We start from the raw sequence: 8,007 nt of genomic DNA, 5'->3' as shown, positions 1-8,007 counted from the left end.
GTAGAAAAGGGAAAGGAAAGAAGGATGGAATAAAAGGGATGGGGGAGGGGCTAGAGCAAGCTGTCCTTCCCTCAACTACCTCTCAGGAAGTAGCTTAAATACAGACATGGCACTATTTGCACCCAGAAAGGAAGAGAGAGGTGGCAAGGGTGATCATTCACTTTTGTAAATACACTAAGTCATCAGCTGTCCCAGCTACCCAGGCAATATAGTCTATCAGTGAGTCAATAAACATTTATTAAGTGCCTCTTATAGGCCATACACTGTACTAGTCATCTCCAAGTCTGAACCCTTTAGCCCTGAGTCACACATGGCTAGGGGCAGACACCAAAGCTACCACATGGTTGAGTGGAACCAGGACTGGCCACTACGTGCATGAGTCATACAATGGCCCAATTAGGCCAATTGAACCTGTTTACATCGATATTTAAGTAGAGTAAAAATTGATATTACTATGCTAGCTCTGTCTCAATCACATGGATTGTATATCTGGAGTAATTTCATTTTTAATTGATATCCCTGTTTCCGTTAATAAATACTCCAACCAAAACAATCAGAAATAGAAAAACTTATGTTCCTCTGCTTACTAGTTATTTTTAACATCTTTAAAAAGGTTTTAAATAGTATGCATTTCCTTTTTTGAAAACTACTACTTTGGACATTTATCTGTTGGAAGATCTTTTGGATTTGTATCAATTCCTCAGAAACTTTGCATGTCAGATGTTTATTACAGATAATTAATGGAAATATTTATTCTGATCTGTATCTATTCTAATACTAGCTGGATTAATTTTATGTGGGCACAAGTATTTTATGCAAATGGCTCTGTGACTTCATCAATGCATATATTCTCTCTAGTGATGTAGATCATAACCCATTCCTTGCCTGTTCTTCTGTGGGATTCTTATTCATGTTCTCCCATACATAGGCCACTGGGGTCCATCCAACATACTGGGAAACTCCATTTTCTTCTAACATCCTGAGGATTCCAATCAAGCATGAAGGCTATCCACTGATGAGCTCTCACTCTTCACATATGGTCAAATCATCTTATGTTTTTCATTGATCAATATTAAATAACTCAATATGCTCTGAAGAGTTTATAATATATATGCAGACTATAAATGCTTAAAAGAAAATCTAGGCAGATGTTGACATTAGAATAATGATTATCGGGGACTTCAAAATACTTCTTTCAGGCAAATAGAAATCTAACAATAATGAAATCTGTAAAACATCTTCACAGAATATTAGATTAGATAAGAGAGACCTTTGGTGGTTAATAAATAGAAATCGTAATGAATATAGATATTTCTCAGTTTTGCATAGCACATTTACAAATAGTGACCATGTAGGAGGGCATAAAAATTCATAACAAAAGGCAGAAATATTAAATATATCCTTTATAACCTATCTCAGCCACACACAATGATGGTCACACCCTATTTATCCTTCATATAGCTTGTTTTGTACACATTTGTTTGCATTTTTCTCCCCCATTAGATTGTAAGCTCCTTCAGGGCAAGGACTGTCTTACAACTTTTTGTATCCCCAGAGCATAGCACAGTGCCTGGCATATAGTAGGTACTTAATAATTTTTTTTTGTCTAGGCAATGGGGTTAAGTGACTTGCTCAGGGTCACACAGGTAGTAAGTGTCGTGTCTGAGGCCGGATTTGAACCCAGGTCCTCCTGTCTCCAGGGCCAATGCTCCATCCACTGTGCCACCTAGCTGTCCCTTCATAAATATTTTTGACTGAGGGATTGTAGACAACAATTTAATAAAAAATTGTAACCAACAGTGGAAATTTGAAGAAAAGATTGAGATTTAAATGAATACTGAATAATGTTAAACTAAAGAATGAGTGTGTCATAGAATAAATCAGAGAAAAAATAAGTAATTGCATGAAAGATGTTAACAAGAAAACAACCTATGAAACATGGAAAAATTTCTATCTCAATATCTATATCAACAAAATAAGGAAAGAAGAGATGAAATAACTGAATATGCAGGTAAAAACCTATAAAATTATAGGATCATAAGATTACTGAACTCCAGATTTAGAGCTTAAATAAACCTTGGAGAATTCTGAATCCAATTCCTTCATTTCACAGCTAAAGTTACTGAGGCACAGAGGCAGGAAGAAGTTGGGGTTCTGAAGAACATTCTTTAGGCTGAGCAAAGTTAGGTAGATAGGAGATTTTCATTTTTACCCTTGTCTTTGGAGGGTAAGAGAATAGGGATAGAAAGTTGGGAAAGAGGTAACTAAGGGAATTTTTTAAGAGTAAAATTCTTAATCAAATACAGGATAAAGGAAATCACAAAAGATAAAAGTTTTAATTACATGAAATTAATTTTTTTAATTTGCACGAACAAAATCTGAGCAATTGATGTTAGAAGGGAAAAAATTAATTGGGAAAACATGTGTACATCAAATATCTCTTATTAGAGTATGATATCCAAAATACAAAAGGAATTAAGACAAATATATAAGAACAAGACCCACCCCTCCTTTTGATAGGTGGTCTAGGGGTTATGAACAGACTATTCTCAAAAGATGAATTATAAACTATTAACAACCACGTGAAAGACTGCTCCAAATCACTAAAAAGAGAAACGTAAATCAAAACAACTTTGAGGTTTCAGGTCATATCCAGTGAATTAGCAAAGATAATAAAAGATAAGAAGAGCCTGTGTTGGTAGGGTTTTAGAAAGGTAAGCATACTAATGAACTATTAATGGAAGTACATTTTGGTACCACCATCTTGTAAGGCAATTTAAAATTATGTTAGGAAAGTGACCAAAATGTCCATGCTCTTTGATTCATAGATTGCACTACTAGGTATATATGCCAAGGAAGAAAAACGCATTACTCAGTATCTTGCAGTATCTTTATAAACATAGATCATGTGCTGGGGTATAAAAAAAAAAGGCATTAAAAAAACAAACACATAAATTATAGACCATAACAAAATAAAAATAGTAATTGATTTAAGACATATGAGCCCCAAATATAGACTTACATGGAGACTAAGTAATACTATCTTAAATAAGTGGGTCAAATAAATCATGTAAAAATAATTATAGACAAATTATTGAAACTGCCTAAAAGCAATCCTCTGAAAATGACTGATATTTCTGAAAACTTATATTTAAAAAGTATTAGAAGGGAAATTAATGAATTTACCATGCAATTTAAAATACTAGAACATGAATTAACATCATAAAAATTATAAAATAAGAAATGTTGAAAATCAAAGGAGAAATAGATAAATTTGAAATGAAAGGACTATACAATTGATAAACAAGGTAAGAGATTTTTTTAAAGACTAACAACACTGGTGAAGCATTAGTTAACCCAATTTTTTTTAAAGTGGAAAAAATACCAAAACTAAAAATGAAAAAAGGAAATTTATAATAGAGAATAAATTAAGAGAAATATTAGGAACTGTGATGCACAATTACATGTCAATAAATCTGTGGACTCAAAGGAAATGGAAGAGTATATGACAAAATATGAAATACTCAAAGTAACAAAATAAGAAATAGAGATTTTAAGCAATACAATTTCAGAATAAAAAAAAAGAAACACAGCAAGTTATCAATCAACTTCCAAAGCAAAAACATTCTCATAAAGATGGATTTACAAGTGAATTCTATGAAACAATTAAAAAGTAGTTAATACCTATGCTCCAAAAATTATTATAAAAAGACCAAGAAATCTGTCCAAGAAATTGGTAATAGCCTTTTAAATAGGGAAGAGACCTTAATACCCTCTCAAATATATCTGCCATCTGTGAAAAAGAAATGAATATCACTAAATAAGTACATAAAGCAAAGTTCTAACCCTACCTCTACGCCTTATTTTCTACCAATTTCAGACAAGCTATGTCTACAGTACATGATTTGGTGATAGCAAGAAGGTTAATTATGCTTCATTGAGTTGTTGCAAGAAATTAATTCCCTTGGTCAAGAGTCATAGTGATATATAATAGAAGATATATCTGTATGTACCAAGAAGTGTGTATATATCAAAGGAAAAGTCTGAAGGGAGTCTCTGTATATAATGAAGCAAATATGAGGTAATGAGCAACACACTGGTGAGGTCATAGCACTGATGCTGGCTATGCCAGATGATCTCATTGGGTTTTTTAAAAGGCTCTTTTTAATGGTTTTGCAGAAATGTCACAAAAATGGTAAAGATTACTAATAATTCACAAAATCAAAGAAATTTCGAACCAGAAGGTACCTCTGTGGCTACCCAGTCTAACCCAGGCTGGAAAAAAGAATCCCTTGTGGGGCAGTTAGGTGGCGCAGTGGACAGAGCACCGGCCCTGAAGTCAGGAGGACCTGAGTTCAAACCCGGCCTCAGACCAAACACCTGATACTTACTAGCTGTGTGACCTTGGGCAAGTCATTTAATGCCAATTGCCTCACAAAAAAAAAGAATCCCTTGTACAATACCTACAACACTAGCAGTCAGTTTTTGTTTGAAAATTCCAGTGAATGGGAACCCATTACTTCCCCAACCAGCTCATTCTAATTATTAAGAAGTTTTTCCATACGCCAATCCTGTATTTGTTGCTTTGCAACTTCTTCCCTTTAGCTCCAGAGAGCAGAACCAGTAGGAAACAGTCTAATACTTCTTTCTTCTCTGGGGTAAACATTCCCAGCTCCTGCAACTGATCCTTACATGGGATAAACTTAAGGGTCTTCATCATGTTGGTTGCCTTCCTCAGGAACTTCCTGAGTTTATCAATCAATCACTAAGCATTATTAAAGGCCTACCCTGTGCCAGGTAACATGTAAAGCACTAAGGATACAAAGATAAAAAGGAAACTCCTCAAGAGGCTTACAATTGATGGAGAAAACAACACACTTTCGCAAAAGTAAATTAAAAGTATATGCAAAGTAAAGATGTCAATGTCCTTTTCTGAAATGTGGCATCCCAAAGTGAGTACTATACTGCAGATGTGGTCCAGACAGTTTAGCGCATGCACATATTAATGTCTTTTGGTCTTGTAAATAATAGAATCCAGATTCTTCTGTAATCTTTTTTTTTTTTCAGAGTGGAAAGCTCCACAATGCTGAGCATAACTAGAGAGTAGAGCAATTCAGCGAGTATATAAAAAACGAAGTCTGTTTCTTGACCCTTCTGTAGCACTAGACTCCTATATCCTGTTCTCCGGGAGTTTTCATGATACTTTTCTCTCATGGCTCTGCCTCCTATCATATCACTCTTTTTCAGTCTCCTCCTCCTCCTCCTCCTTCTTCTTTTTGGATGGCTCATCATCTGTGTCTAGTCCCAAGGTTATATCCTGAGCTCTCTTCTCCTGTCTTTATACCCTCTCATTTTATGATACCATTAGCTGCTATACCTGGGATGGGGGCGGGGGGGCGGCAGCATGGTACATTAGGAAAAAAAAACACTAGATAGGGAGTTAGGGGACCTGAGCATGAAGCCTGGCTTTGGTACTTACTCTGTGACCTTGGGCAAGTCATATAACCTCTCTAGACCTCAGTTTCCTCATCTACGAAAATGAGGGCATTAGATTAGATAAAGCTCTAAGACTCAATGATTTCTAAGGTCTTTTCCAGCCCTAAATTTATATTTGTACAATGCTATGACTCCCAGACTTATATAACCAACTCTGGTTTCTCTTCTTAGCTTTAGAACCACATCACCATCTTCTTATGGGAATCTCCAACTAGATACCCTGCTGGCTTCACAAGCTCACCATGCCTAAAATGGAACTCATTCTCTTCCCCATTGAGTGTAGCTCTTTTTCACATTCTCCTATTCCTGTTAAGGGTGCCACCATTCTTCCAGCTGTTCTAGGTCACAAAAATGGAAATATTGTCTACTTTTTACTTTCCCTCAAATTCTCCCAATAGTCAATCTTGTTGATTCTATCTCCATAACACCTCTTCTATTCCTCTCTTTTTTCCATGCATATGCCTACCACTTTTGTTCAGCAGCCCCTCATCTCTTCTTACCTAGACTACTGCAACAGCTTTCTAAATGGACTTAAACTTTCCAGTCTCTCCCTTTCCTAATCTGTCCTCTCCAGATGTCAACAGTCTTTCTTAAGCACTCAGACCATGCCCCACCCCATCCCTCCAGATCATTCACCTTTAGTGCCTTGCTGTTGCCTCTAGGATAAAACACAAGCTTCTCATTTAGCATTTAAAGCCCTTCACAATCTGCCTCTAGCCTATCTGTCAAGATTTACTGCATATTACTCCCTTTGGTGTGCAGTGTTCTAACTTAGCAGGCCTACTTGGTTTGTTTCTTTTTTTAAACTCAGCACTGCGTCTGAAATCTGCATGCCTTTGCACAGGCAACCCTTCATACCTGGAGCGCACTCCCTCATCTCTGTCCCTTAGAATCTAGAGCTTCATCAAGGCTTACTTCATACCTGCCCTCATCTCCTTAGTTCTTAACATTCTCTCCCTTCTCGTCATATGATCATGTATATCTATCTATCAAATATGTGTCTATATGTATATGTGTGTATATATGCATATATGTATACACATACATACATACATACATACATGTTTACATGTTGTATCCCCAGCAAAACACAAGGGACTATTTTCCATTTTGTTTTTGCATCCCCTGTCCCCAACATAGTTTCTTACACATAGTAAGTGGGTGATTATTAAGTACTTGCTGGTTTCAAATGAATTTAACTTGATCTACTCTCTTTTTTTTATTCCACATATACCTAATGGCTCTGTAGAAAACATTAGTTTCTGCATGAATCTATCCACGATCATTTAATTTCAATTCACCACCGTGCCAGGTGTTACAGATAGAAGGATATCTTCCAAATGAATGGAGGAAGGGAGATGGGGACTAACAAATACTTAAATATTTACAAAGAAAGAATGGGAAGTTCTATGGAAAGTGTACCAGAAATGTGAGGATGGAGAGATTGCTTTCAGCTTAGTGAAGGATGAGGAGAGTAAGAAAATACCAGAGAGTCATGAAAACAGTGGGCAAGTGAGTTGAGCCTTGAAAGGTGGGGAGAAGCAAGCATGCTTCTCACTAGCTGTATAATCGTATAAAGGACACTAGCTTATTTAGTATAAAGGACACTAGCTATGAAGCCAGGAGCTGGATTCAAATTCTAGCTCCATTATTTTCTACAAGTGTGAACCTGCTGAAGTCACGTCAGGTTGTCCATCTCTGAGCTGCAGTTCTTTCATTTTTAACTAGTGTAGAACTTCCCAGAGACTTTTGGAACACCCTGCATATAATGAAGGCAGGAATAGAGTACAGGGGGGTGGAGCACCAGGACCTTTCCTCTTTTACTTTTATTCTAAATCAAATGTGTCAAGTTGGAAGGATCTTATGCATTTCTAACCTTGCCAGAGGCTGTCTGACAAGGTTAGAAACAAAGAACTATGATTCAACTCCAAGGGTGAGTCTTTAGCTGGGTGTGGTGATTCATCATAGCCTCTGGCTAAGCCTAGAGATCCGCAGGCCTGCCCTCTTAAGGAAGAGGCTTTCTACTAACTGTACCCTAGAAGATCTGAGCTTAGGTGACAAGGAGGTAATCCTGAGGACTCCAGCCTGGCAACAGAGACAAGCTTTCCAAATGTGCGTCCCAAAGTGCAGCACCTAGCGGCAACCATGTACACAGTGAGCAACACTTAGCACTGACCACAGGACCAGTGAAATACTTTTTAACAGAGACTGCCAGTCCAGTAGAGATTACACATTATGTCTTCACTAGAAGACGTCAGAGGCCCTGCGAAGTCAGAGATATGTGTTGTTTCTACACACATGTGTACCAGTCAAATACATGTCCCATGTTTGTTTAGTTATGCTTATGTTCCTTAGATGTGCCTGCCCTTCACAACAATGATGAGAGTATTTGTGGATGAACGCATCATGATGGGAAATGTTCTAGTACCACTTTTCCAACTATGTTATTTTATTACATATTTTTGCTTTGAGCTGTTTCCACTTGCTAAGTGGTAAATTATATATATATAT

Source organism: Vombatus ursinus, unplaced genomic scaffold, assembly GCF_900497805.2.
Source record: "Vombatus ursinus unplaced genomic scaffold, bare-nosed wombat genome assembly UNPS02004577.1, whole genome shotgun sequence".
In the NCBI taxonomy this organism is placed as follows: Eukaryota; Metazoa; Chordata; class Mammalia; order Diprotodontia; family Vombatidae; genus Vombatus; species Vombatus ursinus.
This window is presented reverse-complemented; position numbering follows the sequence as displayed.